Raw genomic sequence first — 13,901 nt, forward strand, 5'->3', positions numbered from 1 at the left:
TTTATTATTAAATTGTGTCAGAACTAGTTCGGATTCAAGGTCTCTCACTCCTAATTATACAGTTATTTCTCTAATACTTTTTCTTTAAATTGTCTTTGGTGCAAACTGAGGATGCATGGGAATACTGTGAATATATGTTAAAATCGAGTACTCCAAATTGATGCACATCATTTCTTCATAAGGGTTAACTATGCTTTTCTGGTCTGAAAAAAATTAACATATTAGTTGTTATTGATTTGTGTATAATAGTTGAAATACTAATGATTGAGAAAATTTACCAAAGTTTTTCCAAGTGGACTTGGAAAATTTAAACTTTTGTAATTTTTTTTGCACTGTTCCCATTGGTTTTGTTATCCACCACCACCCTTTGTGCCACTCACTGTTAACACTGCAGCCTCTGCACAGACCACACACTTGGCTTCCAGTACACCAACAACTAGCTCTGAGAGTTGCAGGCTCATGGTTCTCACATCCATATGATAGTACTAACTCTAACTAGACTATTTCTGTCTATAGCTAGACTTGGAGGCCCTTTAAACACTTGGACCATATTATATAATGTCTGGCACACAGCAGACACTTAATAAATGTCCATTTCCATGGAAAGCAGTCTCCTTGAGTCTTTGATTACCAGGATTCAATCCATGAGAGTCCAGCAGCCTCAGAGAAGGAAGAGAAAGTCTTATTTCATCTTCATTCCTGAAGAATAATTTCCCCAAATATCAAGTTCTGTGTTGACAGTTTTTTCTTTAAAATTCCTCTAATGAAATGGTTTCACTGTATTCTGCTTTCATTCTTTCTGGTGAGGAGTAGAAATCATTCATATTATTATTCCATGTATGTAATTTTTCCCCTGCTGCTTTGAAAATTACCATATCTGGTTATTGGTAATTTGAGTATGATGTGGCTAAGTGAAGTTTTCTGAATATTTGTCCTCTTTGGATTTATTAAGTTTCCTTATTTTGGACACAGATATCTTTTACCAAATTTGGGAAATTTCTGTTTATTTTTTGTCATATTCTTTCTTCTTTGAGTCACTTCAGTGAATTTTAATATTTCATATATTGTTTCTATTCTAGAATTTTTATTTGTTGTCTTTGAATAACACTTCTTTGTTGAGAATTCTCATCTTTTTATTCACACCGGCACATTTTCCTTTACATTTATAACCATTATTAAAATCCTTGTGGGTAATCCAGCATTTGGGAATTAGTCTGTTTTGATTTTTATCTTTTCAACTAGTTGATGTTTTCCTACTTTCTTTGTATACTAATTTTGGATTGTAACCTGGATATTGTGAATGTTATGTGTTGTAGAATGTTACATGTTGTAAAGTCTCTGGATTCTGCATATGCATCCAAAGAGTACTGATTTTTTAAAAAAACATTATTAGTTACTTAGATCAACTGAGGTGATAGATATGTTACCTTTTCTTTCACATAAAGGATAATACTCCCAAATCTCAGTTCAGTTCTTTTGTCCTAGCTGTGCTGCACTGAGTTTGCCACACAAATTACATGGTTTAAGGATCAAATCATGGTTTGGGCAGGGTTTAATGGAGAGGGTTGCCGTCTCTGAATTTCTTCTTTCTAGAATTCCTTCAGTTTCCCTTCCCTAAATTTTCTAGTGATTATGGTTGTTCTGAACACTAGAGATATAAACATAAACAATATCAGTAATATTATGTACTCAGTGACTTAATAATAAAGAACTTACTTGTGCCAGGTATTGCATGTCTCTGTCATCTGTCTCTTTATCTTATGTCATTGAGCCTGTCCTTCAACAATCTTCTGAGTTAGGCATTTTCATACACCCTTTAAGCTGAGGAAACCAAGAATCAGGTAAGATATTTATCCAAGGTTGCAAACCTAATAAGTACCTAGCTGTACATCAGAATTAGTTCTGATTCAAGACCTCTTACTCCTACTAATTGTACAGTTATTTCTCTAATACTTTTCAATGAGAAATCTGGGAATTAAGCTTTTTAATTTTTCTGTTTTTGTTAATCTTTAGTGTTCTGCAGTTCATCTGGATATGGATTTGTTATTAAATATTCAGTTTAGCATTTGTATTTAAAATTGAGTATTCATTTTTTTTTTTTTTTTTTTTTTTTTAGTTCTGAAAAATTATTAGCCATCATATCTTTGTTGCCCCTTCCGGTGTTCCTTATCTCTGTGGGATTCCTGTTGGAGTTATCCTAGGCCCTAACATCCTGTTCTTCGTGGGTCCTTTTGCCATCCATAGTTTCCACTCTTTATTTCTCTATGCAGCATTCTGGATGGTTTGGCAGATCAGCCTTCCAGCTCACTAACTTTCTCTTGAGCTGTGTCTATTCTTCTGCTTCTACTAGTTACTGAAATATTAATTACATTGTCTTAATTTTCCATTTCTACATGATCTTTGTTGAATGTGTCTTCTCCTCCCTCTTTTCCTTTTTGATTATGATGTAAATTTAAAAAATCTTAGATTCTAAGTATATTTTTTGATAATCACATAATCAAACATGTGATTTCTTTTACACGTTAGATATTTCTAATCTTGAAGTGTGAACTCTGTTTTTTTTTCAGTGCTAACACTTTTTGGTAATGGTTTGCAGCTGCATGTGGTGTAGTGTGGAATGTTCATTGTCTTCGGGGTGGTGCTGTGAAGTTCCATGTGTCTGGGCTGTGAAAGGGTTTCTTTGGAACACTTTCTCGTTTTCTTCTGCTAGGATGCCTGGGACTTTCTCATGAGTCTGCACAATATTCATCTTGGTAGACTAGGGCTTCTGTACTTTGGGGCAGTGTTGATTTGGACTCTAAGCCTAGGCTGTGTAGGTTCTGGTTTCCATGCTCTCAGGAGTGTCTCCACCACCTAGACAGACAGCTGCCTTGTATTGGGCCCTGATTTCAGTTCATTTTCTGTACCTGTTATCCCTACATGGGTGGGTATCTAGGTCTTAAATGTTGTTTGTGAGGTGTCACCTTCTGCTGACTGCCTTCTCTTTGATTTCTATCTTCCTTTCTGGCCTTGGGGATGTCCTTCTCTCCTCCTTTCTTACTCCATTTTAAAATATTGAAATTTTTTTGGGTCGGGGTATGTGGGTAGGGAGGGGATTCCATTCTCTTCAACTCTACTTTCATGTTATTGGAAATCTCAGTAACTAGGATTTGAGCCTTGTCATCCAAAGCCCATGCACCTCTAGGACATTATACTGGCCTAGCGTAGTGACTGTGGGGAGTGGAAAATTGGGACTAGAGAGCAGAATGGCCATTTATTATTTCTCACTGTGAGATAATTATTTGCTAGCAGGCTGAGATATACAGACTGATAGGTTAGTAGCTTCCTTCTGGACAGAGTACACAGAAAGAGGGATTGTGCTTTTCCAGTGTCACTCAGGCAAATAGGATCTTACTGGCCAATATGAATAGGCTTGGGATTTTCATGTACATTCTTACATGCCTTTACTAAAAATTAAGGTGTTCCTAAAGGTTATGCATTCTTTGGATCTTAATTGGGGATCTTAAGGAGAGTGTTCAGATCACAAGGTCACTTCATAAAACGGAGAGCAAGGGAGTTCAATCTTCTGAAGAGATGTTTTCAACACATTGGTGTCAGCAACTTGTCAAGAATTCACTGTAGCCTCCATGATACCTGGCTTGGAAACAAGAGAAGAATGGGCAGATGTTATGTTTTCTTATTATTTTTTAAGTCACTTTGATGATGTATAGTTCACACATGATGAAATTCACCAAAATTTAATTTGTTAAAATGAGTCTTAACAAAATACAGAGTTTGCCATCATAACTGCATTACAGGATATAAAACATTGCCCAGCACTTTGAGAAGTCTTCTCATGCTCACTGACAGGCTCACTTTCCCCTGCCTCTATCCTAAATAGTGGGGCTCTGTTCAGTGCTGCATGGTTTCTTCTTCCCTGCAATTTCCTATTAGTAGCGCTGCATAGGATCCAGTCTCTTTCCCCTGGCGTAACTTTTCTGAGCTGCGTCTGGTTGTTGCATATTAGCAACTACTGAGAAGCATCCCGTTGTATGGATGCACAATTTGTTTTATTCATTTAGGAGTTGATAGATATTTTATTTCTAGGTTTGGGCTATTAAAAATAAAGCTATTATAAACATACAAGTCTTTGTATGAACCGACTTTCATTTCTCTTGGGTAAACATATAGGAGTGGGGATTACTGGATCATGTGGTAAGTGTGTATTTAATTTTTAGAAGCTGCCAACCATTTAGTAGCTGCACTGCTTTGCCTTTCCACTTACAGTGTGTGAGAGAGCCAGTTTCTCAGTGTCTTTATTCACATATTTAACATGGTCAATTAAAAAAATTGCCTTCCTGGCCTTCACTGTAGTTTTAATTGATATTTCCTTCTCTGATAATGATATTGTACATTTTTCCCTAGGCTTAACTATCATTTGTATATATTCGTTGTTACGATGTCTGTTCAAGTCTGTTCAAGTCTTGGAGTCAAGCCCTTAAGAGATTTTTCTGTAGCATAGATACATATCCTTTATATGTTTTGCAAATATTTTTTCCCAGTCTGTGGCTCAGTTTTCCATTTTCTTATTTTGAAGAAAAAAAGTTCTTGATTTCTATCAAGTTTAATTCACCAGTATTTAATTATAGCACATGATTTGCATGCCCTCTCTAAGAAATCTTTCCCTTACCCAAGAGCACAGTGTTTTCTTTTGGAAGTTTTATTGTTTTGTTTTGGGTTTTGTCAGTGAAAGATTTGAGTTCTTTATGTTACTTAAGGATTAATTTCATTCGGCCTCCCACGTGTATTCAGCTGTTCTGTTACTATTGGCTGAAGAGATATGTCCTTTCTCCACTGAATTACCTTGGCACCTTTGTAAAAAACAAATTGACCTTAGGTTTGTGGATCTCTTTATGAATTTTCTCTTATCTTCCATTAATCTACATGTTTATCTTTAAATCATGAGTGTATATTTTCCCTGAGTCATTCTACTTATTTTCTTTTTTTCAAAATTGTTTTGGTTATTTCAGGTCCTTTGGGTTTTCATATTTAGAATTAGCTTATTGATTTCTACCAAACTAATTTCTGGACTTTTATTATTTAATTTTGGTACTGGGGATTGAACCCAGAAGCACTTTACCACTGACCTATATCCCTGGCCCTTTTTATTTTTTATTTTGAGATAGGGTCTAGCTAAGTTGCTTAAGGCCTCACTAAGTTGCTGAGGCTGGCCTTGAATTTTATAATCCTCTTGCCTAAACCTCCTTAGTCTCTGGGATTATAGATGTGTGCCATTGTTTGGCTATTCATTAGAATAAAATTGGATTTGTAGGTAAACTTGGGAGGAGTTGACTAAACAAAATTTTCTGATCAAGAAAGTGGCTTAATTTCATTTAAAAGTTTCTTTTAGCATTTCTCTGATTATAGGAATTGCAAATATTTTGTTAAATTTATCCCTAAGAACTTTGTATTTTTCACACCCCCATAAATGGTATTTAAAGAGTTCTAATGCCCAGCCGTTTGGTGCTAGCATCCATTTGCTTTCCACCTGTGTATTTACTTGTGTTCTGCATCTTGAAAACCTCACTGACTCGTCTCGCTGCTTCTTGGAGTTCCACTGGGGTCATCAGCATGCTGTTTGGGTATGAAGACAGTTTGACTTTTTCCTTGCCATCTTTTTTGTTTTCTTATCTCATTGCTATTTTACTTCTGCATGTGTATGAACCCCACATTATTTTTGCCTTAATAGTTACCTTTTGAAGAGATTGTGAAGAATGAAGAAATGTTATTGCACTACCCATACACCTGCCATTCCCACTCTTCTTCTGTTGAAGTAGCATCAGCTTTCCATCCGGAACTTCCTTAACGTTTCTCATAAGTGTGTCACAGTGAGTTCTTTAAGCTTTTGTCTATTATTATCATTATTATTATTATTATTTGCCAGTATTGAACCCAGGCCATTTAACCTACGTCTGAGCCACATTGCCAGCCCTTTTTAAATATTTAAGACAGGGCCTCGCTAAGTTGCTTAGGGCCTCACTAAGTTCCTGAGGCTGGCTTTGAACTTGCAATCCTCGTGCTTCAGCCTCCGGAGCCGCTGGGATAACAGGCATGTGCCACCATGCCTGGCTAGCTTTTGCTTATTTTAAAATGTCTGTATTTCCCTTTACAACTTGAAAGGTTTTTCTCCAGGTAAAAATTCTGGTCAGTGCCATAAAGACTCCTTCTTCAATGCACGTTTCTTGATAAGTTTGCTGTTATTCTTTCTTTATTTCTCCATTTTTTATGTAATGTGTCTTCTGCTTGAACTGTACTCAAGATTTTAATTGATAAATTATCATTTGTCAATTAAATGTAAAGTAGACATTTTAAAGGATACCTCTCTGTCCCTGGTTTGCAGCCACTGACCAGTAGCCTGGTGGGGGCCTGCGTTATGCATGTCTGCACGGGATCCTGGAGTGCTGGGCTCTTCGTGTGCTTACAGTTCTTGGCAGATTTTTAAAAGCTGGCCATTCCTCTCTTTGTGCACATCTCTTCTCTTCTCCTTTCTCTTAAGGTCCCGTCACGCTGCCTGACCCTGTCTGCAGATGAAGGGTGCTTTATTCTTTTTCCCTCTATTTCATTTTTTTTTTTGTGCTTCACTTTGGAAAGCTTCTAATGCTGTGCCTTGAGTTCCCTCATTTTTGTCAGTTATGTAATCTTCTGTTGATTTCTTTCAGTTTATCTTTTATATATTGTGTTTCTCATAACTCAAATACATACTTAATTAAGTCTTATTTGCATTTCTGTCCTCAAAAGTTATCATTTTTTTCTGGAATATACAGGACATTCTTTTAATTTCTCTGTAGAGAGAATTTTCTGTTAATTTCACCAACTCTGACATTTATGGAAATTTTTTCTTCACTTTTCCTGTCTTTTGTCATATTGTCTGACTTCTTACATGCTTGGTAATATTTCATTGGATGCTAGACTTCAAGAATTTTATGTGGTTGGTTGCTAGGTTTTGCTGTATAAATGGTATCAATCCAGTTATGTGGATTTTGTTAGGATGTGTAGTGAACTGGAGGTCAGTTGAGTCCACTGAGACTTGTTTACAAGTGCTCCAGTGCAGTGCTGGGGACAGTGCTGGTGGAGACTGGCCCAGCCTGCCACTTGGTCCATACCCTGTTTAGAGCTCCTCTGTCTGCAGTTAAGTCTCTCTGGGACCTCTCTGCTGATCACTACTGTTCTTGCTGTGTCTCTGCTGCACTGCTCCTTCCCAACCAAATTCTAACCTCCTGGGCCTCTGTAGTCTTTGGTTTCGCTTGGTAGAAAGTAGCCTTAGGTGTTCAGTGGCTCCCTGCATATTCATATTTGTGTCCTTTCTCTGAGGAATTATATCCTGCACTGCCTCAAACTGCTGCTCCATTCATTTTTTTCTGGTTTCCTACTTGTGCCAGCTGCGGTCAGTCTTGCCCCCTTTTCACCACCTGGCTCCTCCTGGCCAGCCATCACCCTTCCCTGGGCACTGTTGTTCTTCCAGTGTTTTTTTGACTAGCTCTTCCTGCGTAACTGTGGTGTGATGCTGGGCTGGATGCAGGCCTTTCCCAGGGGCTGTGGTCCAGTCCTCTGCCTGTCCATGCAGGGAGAGTTCATCCAGGCATGTTTGTAGGGTTCTTCGTGCTGCTTTATTTTATGGTCTATGTCCTTCACTTTTTCAGTATTTTCATAAATTTATTTTAACGGTGTCAGCCCTCCATTTAACCTCACTCCCAGTCAGATGCTGCATGGGGGCTGGCGTGCTTCAGGGACTTCCAGAGCAGTGGGCACAGATGTGATGCCACCAAAGAACTCTGTGCCAAAAGTTCAATGGCCAGTGTTGGCAAAGAAGAGCCTACAGCCCCAGGAAATGCAGTAGTGGGAGATTGACCTCTTGGGGTGTGGGAAAGGCTCTTTGGGACAAGAATTCTCAAACTGGAGTGAAAGAAGTGAGTGTTTCTCTGGCCATTGGAAGAGCAGGTACAGGATCATTGAGATGGAGGATTTGGGTGCATTTTAAGAACTATAGGATCTGGGTGCAGTGGTACACGCCTGTAATCCCAGTGGCTTGGGAGGCTGGGGCAGGAGGATCGCAGGTTCAAAGCCAACCTCAGCAACAGCGAGGTTCTAAGCAACTCAGTGAGACCCTGTCTCTAAATAAAATACAAAAAGGGCTGGGAATGTGGCTCAGTGGTCAGGTGCCCCTGAATTTAATCCCTGGTACCAAAAGCAAATAAACAAACAAACAAAAAAACTATAGGAAGGGCACTGTGCTTGCTCTGGCAGTGTAGCATGGTACAGTGTCCGTAGTCCGAATGTGAGTTCAAATTCTGACCCCAATTTTCTAGATGTGTAACCTTTTGCGGTTTTCTTAACCTCCCTGAGATTTTCTTAATAGAAACATGGGAATAATATGGTTGATGTTGAGATTTAACAAACCACTGCTACACAAAATGCCCTTAGCACAGTTCCTCACTTAGGAAATAACCAATACGGGTTAATTATTATCCAGTATTTTATTGCTGATAGATGTTATTTCCTTCTTTTATGTAGCTAGTGTAGTAGGATTGCTAATATTCTGCAATAATAGCTACTCTTTTGAGGGACTTAATTGCCAGGGTCTTTAGTTCCTGATTAAGCAGAGTTTCTTGCAGAGTTCCTGGTATTTTTCTGGTTATTTTCTGTTACCTTAAAGCAGCAAAGTAGTTCTTAAGGCAAGAGCACACAGTGGGCTTTGAGGCTGCTTCTGCATGAGGAGTTTGGAGTGTACTGTGTAGGGATCTCTCCTGGCCCAAAGTGGAGCTGAGCCTGGAGCACTGCACTGCTGCTCTGTGCCTGTCCTGTTTTGAGTCCCCTCCGTGCAGGTCCTCAGGTGCTCTGCACTTGCCTGCGCTGGGGCTGCATGTTCCTGCTGGGCCCTTGGAAGGACACCCTGTGAATGTTCATGCCCAGCATTGTGATCCCTGGGCTTGGCCATGACCCAGAGTGGCCGTGTTCATTTGAGGCAGTGATCCTGCAGAAACCACATATTTTGATTATGTCACACACATTTTTTTCATATGTATAATTCTTTATTAAAATTCTCCAAGTAACTATTTTACAGTGTGCATTTTTAATAAGTTCTTATTACTAGCTTAACAGAATTAGTTGAGGAAAAATGTGGTTATTATTCCAGAGAAAAGTAAGCACCTAGGCACCAGCTTGTCATTTCTATTTTAAAATCTTATCAATTACTGCCTAAATTGACCTTGGTTTTCCTGTCTGCCGGGTAGGACCCCCTGTGTTGGGCTCCAGCAGCGCTCCTGGGCAGCTCTCTGATTTTCAGGGCAGGGAATAGTAGGAGGCATTTACACCTCCAGAGCAGGTGTGATTGATCTTCCCAGAATTAACTATGGGGGCAGTTCTCTTGCCAAAACTAGCCTCAGGGAGGTGTTTGGCAGTCTGTTTCTCTATCTTTATTCTTTTAGGTCAGAAATGGAAAGGCTGGGTGGTGGGAGAAGCAGTAGGGCAGGCTCTGTGGTGTGTGTTTCTCTTTATTGCGCCTGACTCCAACCAGGCTCTCTTTCAAACAGCCAGAGTCCTCTTGATAATTGGTTGTCAAATCCAGGCAGTTCCCCACCTGCCTTGTCCTTTCAGTTGATGCCCTCTTCTCCAGCAGGAATAGAATGAGGGGTGTCTGCTTCATAGAAAGAAATGGTCATATGGGGGAATTCTTTAAAAGAGTTGCCCATATTTTCTAATATGAATAAGCCAGTGTGATCTGAGCCAAGGCTTTGTCTAGGCCCGGGGACCCTCTCCTTTCTCCACAGCCTCTCCTCTGCCTGTAGTTCCATGTCTTACATGGAGTGAGAAGATTTGTGCTAGAAACATACATGTAAACTCTTTTGAGTTTATGAAATTTTCCTTGTTTTACCCATGCCAAATTCAACAGCTGTATTTTAGTGATTCGTCTTTGTTGAATCTTTCTGAAGAATTCCAACTAATGTTCAGGAATTCAACTTTCTTTTGACAGTTGTGTCACTGGTTTACACAGTATCCCACTGAGTTGTTTAACCAGAGTAGGAGGGGTAACTGGTATAAGCAGGCTTGGGAGCACAGGTAAGTCCCTTGTTGTGGGCAGGTCATTCAACTGGGTTATATGGGCTATGCACCAGCCTACTTTGCTGGGGACAAACTAGATGAGCAACCAAGGGAAAGCTGCTTAGCCTTTCTGGGTACTAGTTTGCTCAGCTGGAAAGTGAGGATGATGGTAGTTTGGGCTTGGTTGAGTTGATGTGGGAATTGAGCCCTACTTGTAAGGTGCTTCCCTGCCCCAGCTCATCACACCCACTCAGAAATGCAGTTCCTCTGATTTCATCATTCCTGGAGAGCAGCCTCTCAGCTCTGAGTTCATTATGCCCTGGATTCACAAAATGGCTGGAAAGATTAGGTGATTGGCTATGGGCTTTCTTGGTGAAATGCATGGCTTTGAAGTTAATTTATTATGTGTTTGTGTTAGTCAGCTTTGCATTTCTGTGACCAGAATGCCTGAGAAATCAATTTAGAGAAGGGAAGATGTATTTTGGCTCATGGTTTAGAGGTCTTGGTCCATGGTTGTCTTGGCTCCATTACTTTGGGCCTGACATGAGGCTGACCATCAGAGCAGAAGGATAGGGTGGAGGAAAGCTGCTCAACCATGGTAGCCAGGAAACAGGGAGTGATGGTGGGAGGGGCCCTGGGACAAGATATACCTTCCTGGGTGTGCCTCCAGTGACCTGATTCCTCCAGCTAGGTCTCAGTTCCTAAAGTTCCCACTACCTCCACTGATCTCATCAATCAGTTAACTAATTCCTCAATGGATTAATCCATTGATAAGGTCAGAGTCCTTATGATTTAATCACTTCTTCAAATCCTCTTGTCTGAAATTGCTGCTTTGGGGATCAAGCCTAAAATACATGAGCCTTTGGGGGACAATCCAGATCCAAACCATGGCAGTGTTTTGTGAGTATCAACTATGTGTCAGGCATTGTGCTGACACACACTGAGGAACCAGCAGTAACTGAATGCAGTCCTGCCCACAGGGAGCTTCTGTCATAGAAGAATTTGTTGCACACAGCTGTGAACTGTAATATAGCAGCAGGTCAGTCCAGGTTGCCACCACCTGGAGCATTTGAGGTGAGCACAGTGAGCAGGAAAGCCTTTCTAGAGAGGCTGCACCCCAGCCAACACCTCATAGCCAAGAGGAGAAGAACCTCCACTTCTGATGGACCTAAACATGGGGTACATAAAGGGTGGTGGGCAGTGGTTAGGATTGGCCAGAACCACAGGTCTTCATGTGTGTGAAGTTATGTGTTTTACATCCTGAAGAGGTGTGATGAGAACATGGTAGCATAGGTTAGATGACTCGACTTCTGGCCACACACTTAGTAAGTACTATTTGTGGGATTCATTCCATGCCAGGTGTGCTTGGCTCCAGAACTGTGAGCTCAGCCACCATATTGTCTTGGGGAGGGGAATGCTGCCCTTGGTCAGGAATACAGAAAAGAGAAGGCTTAGAGAGGAAGGGAAAGGATGATAACTGGCTCATTTCCAGCCAGAGTGAGCTGGGAGACCTGGACGTGGGGGGGGGAGGGGTGTGGTTGGGCATCGCCAGGTCAGAGTGTGGGTGGATGAGAGTTGATGCCATTCAGGAAGCCTTTCCAGTACCTTAGGGTAGACGAGATGTGGGGTGAACTTTTTGTTAGATTCTTGCTAACCAGACAAAACCTATTTGTTTCTTTTGCTGTTTTCAATGTGTTTGAGTAATACTGCATAATCATTTTTCATAGGGGTAAGCCTCTTTGTCTCCTTGCTTCTGAGAGCCACAGTAGAGGAGTAGATTGTGTTTGTGTTGAGAGGAAGTGACTCTGCATCAGATAGAGGGCACTGAGGAAAGACGTCCAGCTTTTCTTTATGATCTGGTCCTCACCACCCTTCCTTTGGGGTTGTACAACTCTCATTTCCTCTGAGATGGATTCTCAAAGTCCGGATCCTTAGAGGCATCAGTGGAAAGGGCTGTGAAGGTAGGGAGCAGGCCACGCACAAAACCTTGTGTTTGCACAGGGTGTCTTGTCTTGGTTGATGCACACTCAGGAGTATGGGTTTTTTGTTTGTTTGTACTAGGGTTTGAACCCAGGGATGCCGTACCACTGAGCCCCATCCCCGGCCCTTTTTATTGTTTTCTTCTGAGACAGGGTCTCACTAAAGTGCCAAGGCTGGCCTCAAGCTTGCGAACCTCCCAAGCAGCTGGGATTATAGGCGTGTACCACTGTGACTATCATGAGAGTGGTTTTAAAGTTTTTCCTTTCCCCTGTAGATGGATTCGAAGATTATAGTAAGATTGGGCCAGCATGAGGATAACAGCCTTCTTGGACCTTTCAGGCCAGGACCACCTGTCCCCTCTGGTGCACCTGGAATCTTTAATGTTAAGCACAGCCACAGCCACACCCCTCTGCTCTGTGTGGTTTACAATGGCGCTGGGGCCACCTTGCTGCTACAGTTCAGAGGGCTCATGGCTGAGGTGGGATACAAGCTGTGTCCCTGAGGCCTGGACTCTCTGAACGATGGCTGCCTTATCAACTGTTATGGTGCTATGGCCCAGAACTTTCTGCTGTGGAGACCCATGTCTTGTGTCTTATGAGTTTTGGTTCCAGTTAGTTGATTTTTTATGCTAATGTAATTGTGCCATTTCTTAAACATTCTAATTGTTGCTGATATGTGAAGATGAAATTGATTTTTATATTTTTATTTTCTCACATTGATACTAAATTCATTTATCAATTTACTGTACATCTTGTGGATTATTGGGTGTTTTCTACATATATCCATGATATTGTTTATGAAAAATGGCAGTTTTATTTTTTCCTTTTTTATTTTGTATTTTTAGTAACTTTAATTTATTGCCTTAAAAATTTATTTAAAATTTTTAAAAATAATTTCACACAGAAAAAGCTTCAAGAGTATAGAAAAAATTCTTGTATAGCTTTCCTTTGCTCAGATTCATCAGTTATATTTTGCCCATTAGCGTCATCATTCTCTTTGTTCTATGTTTAGTGATCTGGATCTGAGCGCTTGGGCCTAAGCCTGTCCCTCATGTTGTCTCCCCTCCTTGTGCTTTTCTGTAAATAGGGACATTGACCATTCACTCATATAATCATAGCACAGTTAAACTTAACTGATGCAGTACTGTTGTTATCTGATGTGTAACTTTTCATGAAAGCTTGCCAGTTGTCCAACAGTGTCTTTAATGTGGTTTTTCTGTGTCTCTCTGTCTAGAACCCAGCCCAGCATCTTGTATTGCCTTTAATTTCTGTGTATCTTCAGTCTCCCTTAATTTCTAAATTTCTTAGCCTTGCATTGGCTCTTGTGATACTGACATTTTGGAAGAATGCAACTCATTTGTCTTGGAAAAATAAACTTGGTTAACTTTAAAATCAAAAATTGAGGTCTGATTTTTAAGTCATGCTCCTCCTATATCTGTTGAGATATCAGGTGATTTTTCTCCACTGAAGTTCTTTTTAAAAATGCTCTTTAAAACTTCTTTTATTGTTAAGTGTAATGCATATAGAAATTTGGAAACAACATACATACAGAGTTTAAGACATTTTTATGAAGCAAATATCCATGTAGTCACGTGCCCAGGTCAAACAATTGTACATTGCCAGCATCTGGAGCCCTTTGCCCCATTCTTAATCACTACTTTCTATCTACCAAATATAAGCACCATCTTGATTTTTATGTCAATCATATCTTAAATTTTATGTCTAGTATCTACCTCCAAATATCTAATTTAATTTTAGTTTTTTTTGAATTTGACATATGTGAAATCATACAGGAAATATTGATTTGTGAATTCTGTTTATAGTTTGAGTTTGTTCCCTTTGTAA

General features: G+C 40.1%; 1 long non-coding RNA gene across 14 annotated transcripts in view; it reads left to right on the plus strand.

The window, feature by feature from the left end:
• Positions 1-13,901, plus strand: part of LOC110598340 (uncharacterized) — an 82,705-nt gene that overhangs the window by 13,124 nt on the left and 55,680 nt on the right. For 2 of the 14 annotated variants that reach the window (XR_013439742.1, XR_013439754.1), the window contains exon 3: positions 5,729-5,867. The exons of the other annotated variants lie outside the window; for them this stretch is intronic. This is a non-coding gene — a long non-coding RNA (uncharacterized LOC110598340). The remainder of the gene's footprint in view (positions 1-5,728; positions 5,868-13,901) is intronic. 14 annotated transcript variants of the gene reach the window in all.

Source organism: Ictidomys tridecemlineatus, chromosome 5, assembly GCF_052094955.1.
Source record: "Ictidomys tridecemlineatus isolate mIctTri1 chromosome 5, mIctTri1.hap1, whole genome shotgun sequence".
Taxonomy (NCBI): Eukaryota; Metazoa; Chordata; class Mammalia; order Rodentia; family Sciuridae; genus Ictidomys; species Ictidomys tridecemlineatus.